Below are 19,127 nucleotides of genomic sequence, written 5' to 3'. Positions count from 1 at the left end.
ACATGAAAGTGTCAAAACAAAATGAGAAACATGATCCTGCTCATTGGCTGTAAAAAAAAGAACCAGAGACAGACACAGATTAAAAAGATGCCTAGGCTTATATGTCTAATTCTACACAACGCAACACATGTACAGTATTCATATGCTCAATGGTAGGGCCTGGAGCCTAAGAAGGGGGAAAATCCCGAAGTCCTCCCAAGTTTGACTCACACTGTAACACTCCTGCTGGCAGACCCATCTATTCTCATTTGAATATTTTTAAGCAACCAGGGAGTTTAATCTATGTGAAATAATTAGCATTATATCACTGTCCAAACCCAAGATACAAGGGGCCATGTGTAAACAAAAATGATCATTTTTTGATACTTGTGTCTTTTAATCGTTAAAGAAAGGTGGATAACATTACAATATACTACCAATGCAGAACTGGGGGAAATTTTTGGCCCATTTCTTAATGAACTGGTTTAGATTTGTGGGTTATCCCATCTCTCTATTATAAAAAAAAATCTTGGGACGAGACATGATCTTTTGAAGAGAGACACTTTCACGTCCCACGAGATGGTCAAGTCACATCATACTTACAACCTTTGGAAGCAAGTCCTGTGAGATGGTGACTTTTGCAAGTTGTGCCCTACTTACAACCATTTTCAAACAAGACCACAGTCATCTAACCTCTCAGTTGTTGGAATGATTTTGGCAAACACACTTCCTGTGCTCTCAGCTCATAAAAATTGTATTCATTCTAGATGACACGTCATCGACTAAGCGAAGAAGAAAGAGCAGTGTGTCAAAAAGAGACCCAAAAGCGTTGGAAAGAAAATGCTGCAAAAAAGAACAATAATAATCTATGTGCGAATTCTGAAAATAAGGAAAGTAATAATCAGACCATGCGAAGTAAAATTGAAAAACCTCGTAGGTCCAATCAGGGTCAGAAATAAAAGACAACAAGATGTAAAATTTTAACAGGCGACGAGAAAGGTAATGTAGAACATATTCCACAAATAACATTAGACACAAAAGGAGATCTTGATATACCATTTCGTATTAAAACATTTACAGTTTCCTGTGAGAATAGCTTTTGCTATGACAATTAACAATTCACAGGGACAAACATTCGAAAAAGTCGGTTTATTTATTAGAGAAAAAGAAACGATATTCACTCACGGGCAGTTATAAGTTGCGTTATTACGATGTAAGACCAAACACGGAATCAAAATTCAACGCGATTTGGAAGAAAAGTTAATTCCAAATATTATTTTTACTGAAGTTTTAAAGTAAAAGTGAAAATAATGCATGTGTAACAATTCCCATGAAAATAACAATCTCTTTAAATTGTATTTCTGGTTAACCAAACCTGGGGGTTGGCAAGCAAAGCAAGCAGGGAGCAGAGCCCCCTAGTTAAATTTAAAGAAAATCTTACCTGGCAAGAATATCACTCTAAAATGAATTGTTAATTTCAGATTTTGCTATAACAATTGGAATCTGGATTATGCCTAGGCCACTTCTTCAAGGCTGTCTTTCTGCAACCATTCTAATGCAGACATCACAGATCACTGACTTGCTGGTTCAGCACAGTTCTCCATGGCCAACCCATCTATTGAAGAATCCACCATTACAGAAAAGATGGTCGCTTCAGTGATATCAATTCCACCAGGTCTTGATTTAACAAAGCATTAAACAATTATTACACAAGGACTACTGTGCTGGTGGCACGGTGGCGCAGTGATAGTGCTGCTGCCTCGCAGGAAGGAGACGTGGGTTTGCTTCCCGGGTCCTCCCTGCGTGGAGTTTGCATGTTTTCCCTGTGTCTGCGTGGGTTTCCTCCAGGTACTCTGTTTTCCTCCCACAGTCCAATGACATGCAGGTTAGGTGCATTGGTGATTCTAAATTGTCCCAGGTGTGTTGGCACCCTGCCCAGGGTTGGTTTCCTGCCTTGCGCCCTGTGTTGGCTGGGATTGGCTCCAGCAGACCCCCGTGACCCTATAGTTAGGATATAGCAGGTTGGATAATGGATGGATGGACTACTATGCTGATCTACTGCTGCTAACTTGGGTACACTATTTTATATCAAAATATAGCATGACCTATGTTTGGCAAAAAATGCTCTGTTGTTGAATGACTTGTTTAAATGGCATTATTTCAGAATTCTTCTATCACAATGGTGCATTTTGGCAAACTTGGAGCTAACACTCATGTTATTAGTGAGTGTCATTTGTGTCATGCTGTTTTACTTTGAATATATATCGTCTCAGTATTCTTCTGATCATGAAGCCAAGAATGCTAACCTTAGCAGCAGTGAAAGAGATCTACAGATCCACAGTTATTAGTCTGGGGTTCTTTGTGTTATTTTTTAAAGATTCATGCCTTGCCCCACTCCTGGGAAAATTGACTACTGTCCTATCTTTTCTCTAATGTGATAATATGGCTCAAATTATGTTTCGGTCAAGTGCAGGAGCTGGTAAGAATCGCTTTGTAAGTTTTTAAAGATGGGTATATAGCAACAGCTTTTATTTTAGAAATTTTCATGAAATTTCTTATTATGGTACTGTCTAAATCCCATCTCATTATTAAGAGATTAAGTACTCCAATATGTCACTAATTAAAAATTTAATTAGGTTGACTTTATTGAATAAATTAGGAAAAATATTTTCATGCCTAAATATTGCATTTTTAACTGTCTTGCACAAATCAAAAAAAAAAAAGTAACAAAATCATCCCACCAATTCCTAGGGTCAGGACAAGAAATGCCCAATAACTTATGGGGACTGTTTACATGTGAGTAGAACTACAGAAAACTGTAACATCTTGTGAGAGATGTCCGCCAGTTTATCCCGGCCAGCACCCCCAGGCCGCTAGATGGAGTCCTCCCTGCAGCATAGAGGTGCCCCGGATTCCCGCTGGGCATCGTGGGAAATGGAGTTCTACTTCACTGCCCTGCTGGGTGCCGTCGGGTGACACAGGGATTTCTATTTTCCCTATAGCCCGGAAGTACTCCTTAGTCACGGGGCTGGAAGAACTGAAGTACTTCTGGGCTGAATAAAAATAAATAGTTTTCATCTGACCCGGAAGTGCTATGGAATCACATGGACTGAAGGACAGAAGCACTTCCGGGTCACGGACTATGGGAAATCCAGCAAGCAGAGCCGGAGTTGGGAGGAAGTGTGACGGAGCTGCTGGGAGTAGAGGATTCATTTATTGTATTATTGATTTATTGCTTTATGGTGGTGATCGTGGTGTCTACTGTGGCACAATATCAGAAAGAAGAAATTAAAATTATTTCTGGTACTTTTACCTGGTGTCTGGACATTTTGTCTGTGGGTAATACGAAGCAACAGCGACCCCTAGTGTCACAATCTGAAGAAGTGAATGAATAAGTCCTAAGATGCTCAGGTGTTGACATATAGTCTGTAGTAGGCATGTGACTAATCTAAAGGTTTCCCAGAAACAACTGTAGATATAGGATCGCTTTGCAAGAGTAGCTATTCGAAAGCTGTCTGGAAATTGAATTAACTCAAAAATAAGTAAGGCACTCTCAGTTATTTCAGACTGGCTAACACTGGTTACTAAAATGATGATGATGTGATGTATCTAATTTTTCTAGCCAACTAACAGACTGTTTGGTTTGTGCAGCATTTAAACATTCAGAGCTCATCCTGTAGAAAAATCAGCTTTTTGTAATTTGTGAAATAATGTAAATCTACAAGTCCTTGTTGTGTTGTACTATTTTTTTTAGTTTCCCCATCCATAGTGGTACATGTCTTGCATGCAACTGTGTGACTTGAGCAGATAGTGCAAAAAAGTAAAACATATTATATATACTGTATATATATATATATATATATATTCATATTCAAACACACTTATTTCATTTCAGTGTTGTGGGGCATGAGGCAGGAAACAACACTGGAAAGAGCACCAGATAGGAAATGTAGCACTTGAAAACCGGCAGTGCTTGTAATTTATTTATTTATTTATTTTTTGAATATACAGTCTTTAGCATCACTGTGGTCTGCCATGTGTGGCCACTTTAAAAATGGGGGAAATTATGGGAAAGTGACCAAATTCCATTGAATCCATAGGACAGATACACACAGGAATTCCCCATTTACAATTTTTGAAAGAGGCTTTTAACCGAGACATTTACTGTACATGACACAAAAGTTTTCTGCAGATTCCAATGAACAATGAACCAGTATCTTCACTTTTAGGCCTCCACATAGCCTTCCATGTTAAAGAACAGAAGTTGAGTTCACTTAGCTAAAGCCTTTTACTAATGGTTGAACAGCTTCTACTGCTGTTGTGTCATTTTCCAACAAAGTGAAATAAACATTGATTAGTTTACAGCATGTTTACATCTTCAACATACTTAACAGGTTGTCCCAATTTTCAATTGCCTCTGCACAATTTCTTGAAGGTTAAGACTATTATGTTAACATAAACCCCCAACCTTGGTACTGCCAAGTTCAGTCCTGAGGAATTCCTGTGTCTAAAAATTTTTGTTTCAACCAGTTTTACATTCAGTGAAACATTTTACCCGTTTGATCTCATTGTTTAATTAACTGGTCTTTCACTTATTCTGCATTTAGAAAACAGTAAGTACTAGTGTGAAACTTACATTCATAATTAATAACTCTTTTGTTGTGTTCCATTATTTCACCCTTTTTTTCTGGAAATTACAGTCTTTTATCCTAATAGTAACAACAAGAAGTAATGAGAAGAGTAGACACCAGGGTCAAATTACACTGATTGACACAATAAAAATACAAATAAATATTTTTACATTTTTTATGAATGTAAATCTCACATACTATTGCTTTTGTAGCTTACTTCAAGTATGCTTTGTCACCTATGTGAAATTCAAACTTGATGTTCTTTTTACCAGCAAGAAGTATGGTGTATTCTTTATATAAAACAGTTTCTGCACGTCTTTCAGAATTTTTGCATACTCTTCAGAATTTGCTATCCCCAAGGTTGTGTCATGTGGAAAATTTCAAGTTAACCTTTTATATCTCAACTAGCAAAATACCCGCGCTTCGCAGCGGAGAAGTAGTGTGTTAAAGAGGTTATGTAAACTTATATATACATATACATATATATACATATCTACATATACATATATATATACATACATATACACATTCACATATATATATATATATATATATATATATATATATATATATATATATATATATATATACACACACACACACACATATACAAATTTACACATCTACGTATATATATACATATGTAAATATATATACATATAAATATATACACACATATCTATATATCTACTGTATATATATATATATATATATATATATATATATATATATATATATATATATATATATATATTCACAGCATTCGTAGTCTGAATCACAATCTGATTGAATGGGTGGTTACCTACCAGGTAACGCTTATGGTTGGCCAGCAAGTCAGCTAACATCCGCCACGGTGCCTTCAGTTGTGAGAAGCAGATCATAGAATGGTTGAAAATAGTTTACTGTCAAATAATGCAAAGAGTACGCGACATGTGTTTTGCCCTAATTCTTGGCTCATCAGGCGTAAACACTCACTGCACTCCCTTACAGGAATCGAACCTCGGACATCAGTGCTAGAGGGGCTTCGCAGCGGTGAAGTATTGCTTTTAAATTTTAATTAAGAAGAAAAGAAAACCTTTTTAAATTGAGGGAAAATATACCAATAACAATTTGTTAAGGATCTGTTTTTTTTGTGAAGCTGCCTTTACACAGTCTGTCCGCTGTTTTATAAACGAACGCCATATATGGCCGTTCTTTCTACTTCACAGTCAGTTCACGTGATTACGTGGGAGGCGTGATGACGCAATACGCAACCCCGCCTCCCACGGCCAGCGAGCTGCAGTCCATTACAGTATATGGACAAAAAAGAGGTTCCAGTTATGACCGTTACGCTTTGAATTTCAAAATGAAACCTGCCTAACTTTTGTAAGTAAGCTGTAAGGAATGAGCCTGCCAAATTTCAGCCTTCCACCTACACGGGAAGTTGGAGAATTAGTGATGAGTCAGTCAGTCAGTCAGTGAGGGCTTTGCCTTTTATTAGTATAGATAATATAGAAAGTAGCTTTCCTAGCATAAGCACATGAATTGAAGGTCTCATCACATTTTGATCATTATCCTCTTTGTTTCATGCCCATTAGCCAGTTCACAATCTAATTCTGTCAGTTACCAAGGATGCCAATGGCTTCCAAGTTCAGGATTATTTCTAAAAAACAACAAAATACTTTTTAAAATGTCTAAATAAAATACTGTATACATATATTTTGTCATACAAATCCAACAGCTTATTGAAAAATGTCTAAGATTTTTGGCAGGATCATTCTCTTCTCAATCCATTCAGGGGTTGTTGAGCTGTCATTCAAAATACTGTTTTCACATAAGTACTCATTTAGTTTGTTTGTGGCTTTGAGTATAGTGTCCATTGTTTTACATGAGGGCAAAGTGGTCAATAGCACAGTTACTCTGATTCACTTTGTCTGGAGTCACATTTGACTGTTTGCAATCATTAGGTTCTTCTATGATACTATCTACATTTCTTATGTCATTACTTACAAATTCCTACCAGGGCCAGGGGTTTAACTGGTCTTCAACCACCTAATATCTGAAAAATCAGATTGCTCCATTTCTCCAGATCAGAAAAAACAAATTCCTCCATTTTAAAATGCTTCCTTTAAATTTCCTCTGTTGCACAAACTTGGTTAAAATATTTTATTTGTCTACACTTTTCCCACTTATGGCAAAGGCTGTTGGGATAGACTTTGGCTTTGCATAACTGTATAATGGCCACAGCAAGTTCATTAAATGAACCTGTCTATATTTGATATTATCACAGATGACGGTTTAAATGTGTGGTTCCAAAGCTATCTTCCTCTTTGAAGATAAATAATTGAGAAAAAAGCTAGTTAAAGCTGTGGGTGATGATAATTTAGGTTAGGGGTCCCTAAACATGGTCCTGAAGGTTTGCAGTGGCTGCATGTTTTTGTTCCAGCCCAGCTTCGTAATAAGAAGCCAATTATTGCTACTGAAGCACTTTCGCTCCTTACAACAATCTTGTGCTTCATTTTAGTTAAGTCACTTGTCATAACATTTAAATGCTTATTTTAGTCTTAAACAGATGCATTTATTATTTTCAGTTGTTTCTTGTTTTCTCAACTAATTGCCAATTATCAAGGAGATGAAAATGATGAAGATACCAGCAGTTCATTGATTAACTGGTTGCCCTTTACAGCCATCATTAGTATGTGTTTTTGATTAAATATCTGGAAAGAAATGGAACAGGAAAACTGAAGTACTGAAAAATGACTGTTTAGGACCAAAGACCATTTGGATGGCATCTTTGGAAAGAAACAATCTACAAAATAAGAATGACCTGGCGTGGCTGCATGAAAGCCATAGACATAAACAACAAGGTCTGTTACCAGCAAGGACTGGATTTAAATTTAGGTGGATTATCCAACTCCAATGGACCAGAACAAAATTTATGAATTGGTAAGGATTAGAATATGTGACAAATAAAATATTAATGTAAATAAAATAAATGGTCTTTAAAGGATAAGTTTGGTATTTTTCCAAGTCAAAGTTATTTCTTCACATAGTATTTATGCATTTGCCATAAAAAATTGTTCCAAAGTCCAGCATTTTGTATAAATTTGCTATACAATGGAGAAAAAGGGGCATCAAGCACCACTGGAAAAAGCCTAAAACTTACTGAACTCTGAGTTTTGATAAAAGAAAGCATGCCTTCCATGTTTCTGACACAGGTTTGTGACAACAAAAAGGATTGGGAAATAATCATTTTATTGCGCATTCCTGGTACCATTTTTCTCGATGCAAGGATACATTTTCTATTTGTTTGTGTGAGTTTTCACATAAATACAGAAGTAAACCAAAATAAACTAACCATGTACATGAACAGTTTATTATAATCATACAAAAAGAACACACCCAAGGGTGTGAGGTGAAAGATTATTGCAGAAGCCTGCGAGTGCTGACTTATCACACAGCGCTGGTTTTCTTTATATATTTTATTTATTTTTTATTTTTATTTTATTATATTTTATTAATCCCGAAAGAAATTACTTGGTTTTTCGCATACCCCTGGGGTCAGAGTGCAGGGTCAGCCATTGTACAGCGTCCCTGGAGCAATTGAAGGTTAAGGGTCTTGCTCAAGGGCCCAGCAGAGTAGCATCTCTTTTTGGCAATGATGGGGATTCGAACCGGCAACCTTCGGGATACCAGCACAGATCCTTAGCCTCCAAGCCATATATATAAAAAAAAAAGCTGACTATCATAACATTAGTGTTTTTTTTTTCTTAAAAAACGTATAAGCTATTTTACAAATTGTGTTTAATCGTAACACTCAGATCAGTATATTGATGACTGTCTTGGCTTGAAAAATGGATGTATTCGGAAAGTTTTAAGGCATTTGTTTTCCAGTGGTACTTCGTGCTGCATTAATTCCAATGTAAAGCACCAGTGCAGGCATAATATTTTTATATTTTATAGAACACAATTTTGTGCAGGAAATGGATATACACCATGTTTGTAAAGAAATAACTTCAGCTTGAAAAATACCAAACTGTGAAGGAGCAGAACCCTATTCAGGGTTGGTTCCAGACAATACTAAGTCGATCCTGGCTCCCAAGATCCAGAATTTAGATAAAAAACAGTTGGATGTAATTTAAAGAGCAAGGCTTTTCCTTTCCTACAGAGTGATTATTTACCTTTATTAAAAAACACATTTCAAATCACACCTTTCTATACAAAGCCAGTAGTATTTATTTGCACTTTCATGGTTTATCTACATAAAAGGTGTGGTAAATCTGAATTAACAGAAGTAGCATTATCTTTATTTTTTGTAACATGCTTTAAAATTATAAAAGTCCTGTGACAGGCACACATTATTTTGCAGTAAGCTTTGGTAATCACAGAAAATGCTAAAAACAAAAGTATGACAGCCTTCTTAACGTTACCTTAAAAACTGCTTTTAATTATCAGGCATGTTTGTTCTACTAATTTGGATCCCTATCAAGAACATGCGATAGTTAACACTCATGATGTGAAATAAAATGTTCTCTGACACAAACAAAGTGAGTGCAGAAGTTCATTCAGTGAAGAGATTCAGACTAAAACTGAGCATTAAAACTAAGGCATACTGTACATGGTGGGAAATACAGAATACGAACAACAGAATTCTTAAATCTAAGCTAGATGATTATTTATTCAAAAATACCAACAGAATATTGGTAAAGATGATTTGTTTTGCCATTTTAAGGCTATGTTACATTATGCAACTTTTCCAGCGATTTCCAGTTGTAGTATTAATTTACTTAATCTTAGTAAGCTGGAGACACTCAGTGACAAGCTCCCGTGAAGCCAGTTGCCTAATGTGACATACTAAATGATTCGCTTCAACTAGTCTGTGACTCACTCCAAAATAAATCAAACAGGTTTGATTTTGTCTTTAGTTATAGGAGCAGGCTCTTTGTGCATGAGAGATGAGAACCAATAAATGCCTATCTGGAAGTACAATGTATTTCATTAAGCAACAAGGAAAAAAAGAACACAGGTATTTTGGACCTCACAAACAGAAGAGAAGCTTGTCTAACGTTCTTCTGTTTTACATCACACTACAGAATGGAGAAAAAAAATGGCAACAATTGTGACTGAACTCACTGTAGCTGTCAACCTTCACATAGCACAGGCTCTATCAGGCTGGGGCGAGCATGACATCACTAGGAGAAAGGCACTCAGTAAGTAAATTTGACATGGGTGGCGATTTTCAGTCATTTAAACTAACTGGAGACAAGACCAGCAACTGTGGTCAGCAAATATAATACACCCAATGACTAGAAATAACATTATGTGAGAATGGCTTTAGGTGAGGATTTACAAAGAGCATTAATAAATAAAATAGGGCTTTAGTATTTTCCCTAAACTAATCTTTTTTTTTTTTTTTTTTTTTTGTGTGCGAGCACAACCAATCGTTGCAACTTGCCTAGCACATAGCAAGAAAATATCTAAGAATTTACTGTAGTATACATACAGAATAAGTATGAAATAGGATATCACTTGTTAAGAAGCAATTGTTTTTAACCTGGGCATTACTTAAATTAATAATTTGCTCATATCTATATCATTCATACTATCTATATTACTAAACGACAGTTTAATTTATGCACGGACGACAGACGCACCAAAGCGCATGCACACTGCACCTCAGCGCCCCAGAGTCAAACCCAGCGGCTTCCCAGAGTCAGTAGGTGGCACCCAAACAACACAACCTGTAAACTAAACTTGCTCTAATCCACTGTGCCAGCAGTCTGTGTGGCATATCTGAATCACATAATGGTAACAGTAAATGTCGTCTACCTAACGACACAGCCACAGAAAAACAAATACGAGACTGCATGGATAAAAACAATAAACAAAGGCTCCTACAACGCGCTTCAGGAACACCAGATGCAAAGAAGTCACGGCTCCAAAAAGAAAGAGCTCAACTAACGGAAATACAAAAACGAGCCCGTATGGATAAAAACAATGAACGAAGGCGCCCACAATGTGCTTCTGAAACAGTATGGATACGACCTGTAAACTAAATCTCAGGTAAAGCATGCACGCCAGGTTGTACAGTATATATGCACAGATGCCAGAGGCAACAGACCAGCCGTACACACTACCACCGCTGCCTGAATGCGACCGCCCACACCACCACATATACCACCTTCGTTTAGTAATGTGCCCCTCCAGGCCTAGGTCCGCCGCCATCGTCACTTCAGCATGCGAATCCGCCGCCGTCAGCAAACGACGTCTAGCTAACGACACAGCCATCGAAAAACAAACACGAGACCGCATGGATAAAAACAATACACGGAGGCTCCTACAATGCGCTTCAGAAACACCAGAGGTAAAGACGTCACGGCTCCACAATGAAAGAGCTCAACTAACGGAAATACAAAACGAGCCCGTATGGATAAACACAATGAACGAAGGCGCCCACAATGCGCTTCTGACACAGCAGAGGTAAAGGAGTCATGGCTCCAAATGGAAAGAGCTCAACGATTAGTAATACAACACCGAGCCCGTACTTCCCAGAGTCAGGACGTGGCGCACAAACAACACAACGTCTAAACTAAACTTGCTCTAATCCACTGTGCCAGCAGTCAGTGTGGCATATGTGAATCACATAACGGTAATTGTAATGTAGTCCTCCATGCCCGGATCCGCCGCCATGGTCACTTCAGCATGCGAATCCGCCGCCGTCAGCAAACGACTTCTGGCTGACGACACAGCCATAGAAAAACAAAAAAGAGACTGCATGGATAAAAACAATAAATGAAGGCATCTACAACGCACTTCTGAAACACCAGAACCAGATGAGTCACAGCTCCAAAAAGAAACCGCTTTAGTACAAATATGTTTATTTAATTAAATGAAAATTTCCTAGGACGCACCCACCCTCCATGATATTTCATCCCTCCAAATATCGGAGGGAACAGAAAGTGATTGCCATTCTTGAATATGCGATTCTTTCGAGAATCGCGGGGTTGCTGGTATTATATATATATAATCAGCTTCTCTTTCAAGCTTGTTTGCTGTGTGTCTATTAGAAGTTAACACCAGGAATGAAAATTGAACAGACATACAGTTAAAAATAAAATTTTACATTCCATAACCTACAGTACATTACAGCTTGTTTCTTGTGCTCATGGAAAAGTTGAGGATATGAATTCAAACCACAGTGATGAAGACTGATGCAAGAGTACTAGTAATGCAAAACTCACCCCAATATTGTAAATACACATGCACCAGTATGAAGCCAGTTTCTGTATGAACTTTGTATTATTCATGTGGGATTTGAAGAAGTCATGAAGAGTTTAATGAGTTGGTGTTTTGCATTAGTAAATAATTCCAAATCTGTTTTTCAAGTTTATTTATTTATTTTAAGTCAGACCAGGGTGTTTTTTTTTTTTTTTAAAGATTAAGGACAATGGGTGCTGGATACTTTCAAACTCTTGATTAGAACAAATGTTATCCCTTTCATTTTATAAACCCATACAGAGGGACACTGAAGACTTAAATGGAAAGATTTAAAGGCATTTAGAGTAGAATCCTGCTTTTAATCTGCCAAAATTATTAGTATAAAAGTTAACACCATAGAGGCTACCATGAAGACTTGACTATTTCAGAGTTTTCCAAGATAAAGAAATGCAAGGATACTAATGTCCCGTTAGGGAAGCTCTAGTCTGGTGTGCTGGCACAGTTAGGCCATCTCTGCCTTGAAGAAAAGCTTTCAAGCCACTCCAAGCCACAGCAGTAATTGAGTCAAGAAAAAAATATTGGGATAAAGGTCCAGTAGAGAGATAATGGAGGCAAGAAATGATGTGAATACTCTGGAGTACTTTTTGGGAATTAAGTTTCTGAACCACTTCACCCAAGAGACTGTCATCCGTCTCCCCGACATTTTGGAATGCAGGGCAGGTGCTGCCATCTATCGGCAACAAAAAGAATTTTAAGTGAAATCTCTATGTGCAGGGCAAGTGCTGTGAATTTTCTATGTAATAAACTTAAGTTATAGTGTAATGAAAATTACATAATTAGATCTGGACCACCCTATACTGTGAAAACTGGCCCCAAGGAGCAGCAGAGTTTTTTATTTGTTGCTCTTTTTCCTTTGTATTTTTATTTTCTTTATTTCTTTTTTAAAGAAAAAGTAACATACTCCTACTGATATACCTGTGGCTCTCTGGAGATTAATTCCAGGAGAGGAAAGATACTAGCAGGAGGCTTTTTCAATACACAGTTCAAAATCTATCTAACCATAGTCAACTATTCATCAAATACCCTGACAAATACAACTTGTCTACTGTATGCCTGGGTATTCAGCAATATGCAACAGCACAGCACCTAAACGGAAGACACACCAATCTGTACTACAGGACATTGCCCAACCAAAACTTGGAAAAAAAATCATTATTAATCATCACAGTTATGTAAAAGCAATACAACTGAGGCCATTAGCAGGTCAAAGAGGAGCATGTTATGTGATAATGGAGTATATCTAATTGTAGCAAATAATTGGTTAAGTCTCCTGCCTTCCACAATAGCCTATTGCTAGAAATTACAAAACCTGCATCTAGTGATGCATGTGTTTAATCCAGGGTATAGCAAATGCAACAAATGAAAGGAAGCACAAGTACTTTATGATGTAGACAAATGACTAAGAAATGGACCTTTGGATAGGCTCTGGCCATTATAACTCTGAAGTGGGTTATGTTGTTCTGAAAATGTTATTTTAAATGCAAGATGTTAAAGCTGGTACTAAACTTAACCTAAAGTTAATGTAAAGATCTCAGTATGAGTCACTGTGTTCTTAATTTGTTATAAAGTAGAGCATTAATGTATACATTCAGCATTAATTAAACAAGTACAGTAACCTAACAATACATCGTTACAATAAGTTAATACAGAGACAGACTTGCTGCTCTGGAAGATGGATGCAGAAGGAATAATATTAGAATCGAAGGTCTACCTGAGGATCGTGAAAGTCCAAACCCAGTGAAATTTTTAGCTGAATTATTCTTCAAAATAATTGGAGAGGACTTTAAATCAGACACCGAGATAGCAGCAGCTTATCGCATATGGGGATCAAACACATCTAAACCTAGGACTTTTGTTGTGTGCTTCAAGAAGTTACAATCTAAATTAAATGTAATGTCACTTCTCAGACAGAAACAAGAGATTATATTTCAAAATAACCTCATTCGTATTTTCCCTGATTTCTCACTCTCAACAGCTGCTAAACCTGCCTCTTATTATAATATTAAACAGCGCTTACGAAAAGCCGATATCAGATACAGCCTCTTGTATCCCGCCAAACTTAAAGTGGATATTCAAGGCAAACATTGCATCTTTACCTGTACAGAGGAAGCAGATAAAGAGTTAAGAAAGCTGATCCCGACACTTTCCTGAAACACGATTGTGAGTCGCACCCTGTCATGGCATCGTAAAGAAGATATCACCGGCTCTCTGATCCGCTTGCAGTGACACTGGTACCATAATTATACATCCTTTTCCCTTCTCGGTTACTATCTGTTTATGTTTTAATTACAATTATACACATTTATGTATGTATGTGTGGAAGAAATTAAATTAGTAACTTTTTTTTCTCTTTTTACTATTCTAAAGGAGATTATTAAACATCATACCCTTGGTTTATTGTTATCGCATTAGGGTTTATTATGCTTATCCAGGGCCACTTTCTAACACCATTCCTTTTTTTTATGCTTATAGTATTTAGACTGTATCGGCAATAGATATCTCAATTTTAATTCTTATATGCCGCTGCTGGGGGGGCTTGTTTTGTTTTAGACATGCTCTGTCTCTAGGTATGTCAGAAGACTGAGACTTTGTGAAGTGGGGTCCAGCCTCACGTGGGGAGGCAAAATTCGAGGGGGGGAGAGAAAGAGAGCAAGCTATCTCTAATCTTTCCTTTTAATCCTTATAATTATAATTACCAACGTGACAATACACTGCATGGCAATAACCCCTGGGAAAATTGGAAATAAAGGTCAAAGCTGTCTCACTTTCGGTTAAGACAACAAAATAACATCAAAAATTCAGAATCAATGTCTCCAAGACGGGACAGTTAACTTTGTGAGCTGGAATGTTAAAGGCCTGAATCACAAATTAAAAAGAGTCTTCTCTCACCGAACAGGTCTAAACGCTAAAATAGTATTTTTACAGGAGAACCACTTATTAAGCAAGGATCAGTTCTAGCTGCAAAAAGACTGGATTAGCCAAATGTTCCATTTCAGCTTTACAAAAAAAAAAACTAGAGGTGTGGGAATTCTTATCCTTAGATTTGTAGTATCAAATGTTGTATCTGATCCTTAAGGGAGATACAGTACATGATTGTCATGGGTAATTTATTTAATTGTAAAGTGATTTTGATAAATGTTTATGCACCCAATGTGGATGATAGGGACTTCATCCAAAATATATGTGCATCCATTCCCAATGTGAACACTCATAAAAGTATAATGGCTGGGGATTCTAATTGTGTTTTAAATCCAGACCTAGATAGGTCTCCTGTCACAGGGGAGATGACATCTAACACTGTAAAGACAATTACACTTTTTGTAACTTACCACAACTTATCAGACCCCTGGAGATTTCTAAACCCAAACTCAAGAACATATTCCTTCTACTCACCAGTGCATCATTGCTATTCAAGAATTGACTATTTCTTTGTAGATAACAATTTCTTTCCTACAATTAAATCCTGCAAGTACGACGACGCTATTGTTATTTGCGACCATGCCTCTCTGATCTTGGAGCTAAAAATCATTATACCCCACATACTCATCTTGTAGATGGTGTCTTAACCCACTTTTATTAGCAGACGAGAACTTTACAGAATTTATATCAAAACAAATGTTTTTTTCTAGAGACAGATACATCCTCAGAGGTCTCTGCAGGAATACTCTGGGAAACCCTGAAGGCCTTCTTAAAAGGACAGATTATCTCATATCTTTCCCACAGAAATAAATTGGAAACCAAGCAGGTATCAAAGCTAACTAGCAAAATTACTAGAATAGATCAAGAACATACCAGGTGTCCAAGTGAGGCTCTTCATAGGAAATCTGCATTCAGAACTCAACCTCTTGACAACGAAGGAAACTGAACAACTTATTTATAAATCAAGACATCATTACTATGAACATGGAGAGAAAGCTAATAAGCTTTTAGCTCAACAAATCCAGAAGCAAGAAGTTCGCAATGCAATCCCAGCAATCACCAACACAAACGGAGACAAAATCATTGACCATAAAAATATAATGCACATATTTAGAGACTACTATAAATCCATATATTCTACCGAGTTTAGAGAAGACAAGACACAATCTAATGCATTTCTGGATTCATTAGAGGTACCACAAATAGATACTCTTAGTGCAGAAGAATTGGATAAACCATTGGCACTATCAGAATTATTAGATGCTATAAAGTCACTTCAGAGTGGGAAAGCAGGAGGCCCCAATGGCTACCCTGCCGAATTTTATAAGAAGGTCTCTACTCAGCTAGCTCCAAATTAGCAACATTCACAGAAGCTAGACACAATAAAATTCTACCTCAAACTTTTCGCCAAGCATTAATCACCATCTTTCCTAAACAAAACAAGAACGTATTACAATGTGCATCATACAGACAATTTCACTTCTGAATAATGATGTTAAGATACTCTCCAAAGTCCTAGCTAGAAGGATGGAGAAAGTGCTACCTTCAGTAATATCACAAAATCAAGCTGGATTTATTAAAGGCCGACACTTAGCGTCCAATCTTTGACGCCTGTTTAATGTAATATATTCACCCGCAAAGTCAAACATCCCAGATATTTTATTATCCTTAGATGCAGAAAAAGCATTTGATATGACTGAATGGAACTACCTTTTCACTACACTGGAGAAATTTGGGTTTGGCCCAAACATTTGTGCATGGATCAAACTACTATATACCAATCCACAAGCTTCAGTTTGTATTATCAACATTAATTCAGACTACTTTAAACTAGAACGTGGTACCAGACAAGGATGCCCCTTGTCACCACTACTTTTTGCAATCGCCATTGAGCCACTGGCAGTTCACTGTTGAAACGCTTATGAGATAAAAGGGGATTATCAGAGAAGGACTTGAACAGAAAATTTTTCTATATGCAGATATGTTACTGTATATATTAGACCAACAATATACTGTGCCTGCAGTCCTAACAGCACTAACACAATTTCAAAAGATTTCTGGGCTCAGAATTAATTTGACTAAAAGTGTGTTCTTTTCAGTGAATTCTCAAGCTCACAATATTTGATTGGACACCTTCTCTTTTATCATTGCAGATCAGTTTAAACATCTAGGGGTAAACATCACAAGTAAACATAAACATTATGTTTATCAACAAAGTTTTGCTGTCTGTATGTAAAAAATTAAGCAAGACTTACATAGATGGTCAACCCTTCATCTCACTTTAGCTGGAAGAATTAACATTATTAAGATGAATATCCTCCCTAAGCTTCTCTTTTAATTTCAAAACATCCCAATATACATTAATAAATCATTTTTTAATAAATTAGATTCAACCATAACCACATTTATTTGGAATTCAAAACATCCACGTATCCAAAGAGCGACTCTACAAAGGCAGAAATGTTTCCAGGGGAAGATCCAACCTGCGAACGCTGCAATCATGCTCCAGCCTCACTTGGTCACATGTTTTGGGCCTGCACCAAATTAACATCATTCTGGACCAAAATTTTTAAATGCCTTTCAGACAGCCTCCTAACTCATTAACAGCTGTGTTTGGTGTACTACCAGATGGGCTTAAAGTGGAAAAGGACAAACAAACTGTTATTGCCTTTACTACACTATTGGCACAGAGACTTATCTTGTTAAACTGGAAGAATCCTAACTCTCCCCTTTTAAGTCATTGGGTAACTGATATTATATATTATTTCAAACTGGAAAAAATCAAATTCTCATTTAGAGGATCTGTGCAGAATTTTTTCAAAACCTGGCAGGATCTAATCAATAACATTTTAGAATCAGCTTTTAAAGCACTGAGGAAGCAGATTCTCTCCCTATTTCTTTGTCTTCTCCATTTATCTATATTCACTTATTAATTTATCTATTTACTTATTTTTAGTAAGTTTAAGTTTTATTCCGCTGCCCATGCTCTCTTTCTCAGGGGTGGAGGTTGATTTGTTTTCAATCCTATTCTTGTAAAATTGATCTATTTATATGGAATGTTGTGTGATTTCAATAAAATCAATAAAATAAAAAAAAAGTTAATACTGTTCAAATGGAAATGAATAAACTAAGTTTATTCACAAGACCCATTTTAAGAAGCCACCATACTTTTGCAATATATATTAAGAGCAAAAATTGTATTGTAGATGGGGTGGAACAGTGATGAGTCAACGCTTAGATCAGGATTCAGTGAAACTGTGAAAAGTTTCTATTTTAAACAAAATTCAAACAGTAAATATATTTTAGAGAAATGAATGGAAAATACTGTATTTCTTATTTTCAAATAATGTGTAGGGAACTTCAAAAATTACAACATTTGAACACACACTGACTCAACACCTGCTCATGATACATCAGAGCTATTGGGGAAGCCAATGAAAAGAAAAGCTAATTAACTAAAAGCAGGGTGAACAATATTTCAAAGGAATGTACTGCTCCGCAGCTCCAATGTAGATGATACGAATTTCAGACTAGACAAACCAGTACAATAGGCACCACCGCTGCTGCTTAGCCCTTTGAATATTAACATTTGATCCACCAAGCTTGAAACTGTAGACATTCATGTTATAATGTAACTTTCAATGAGAATCTCTAAAAAGCTTTTATTTAAACGGTCTCAGTTAGCTCATTCAAACTGTACAACTCCAAGTTTTTTTTATAATTTATCTGACATCTAGTCACAGATAAAACAAGTCATATGTTGACTTTTGTCATATAAGGCTAGAAGTAGAAGCTAGTACGTTTAATGCAAGTACATTTAAGTATCGAAGACAACTGTATTTTTTACTATTTTTCCATTCACCCTTACAGCTCAAATAAAGTTACTCTGTACTAACGGATGCATGACATAGTGATTAATGCACTGGAAAATAATGCTATTTGAATCTCTGCTATTAAATCACTGCACAAAAACAAAGTTACTTTAACAGATAGTATTCAGTTTAGAAAGTTATGTAAGCAATTGAACTATAGCTTTTTATTTACAAGTTGCTCTGGGTAATCACTTAAATTCAATACATAAAATAAAGCATCTGTTTTAACGTTCTGTGGTAAAATTACACCGTCATTTTGCTTGGCTTTTCTCTACCTGAGTGGGACAAATTGTAATCGAGTGTCTCACGAATGCACTGTTGACTATTATAAACAGATCATACGCAGATAGCATAGAAAACATAACATCGCCACGCGAACTGTCTGTAGTACAAGATCCACCTTCCTATGGTTTTTAGTGTATGCCCTCTATTGGTTTTACTATTGTCCACTTTTACTTCAACGTCCCAA

Source organism: Erpetoichthys calabaricus, chromosome 11 (assembly GCF_900747795.2).
Source record: "Erpetoichthys calabaricus chromosome 11, fErpCal1.3, whole genome shotgun sequence".
NCBI lineage: Eukaryota > Metazoa > Chordata > Cladistia > Polypteriformes > Polypteridae > Erpetoichthys > Erpetoichthys calabaricus.
Note: the sequence above shows the minus strand (reverse complement) of the source record.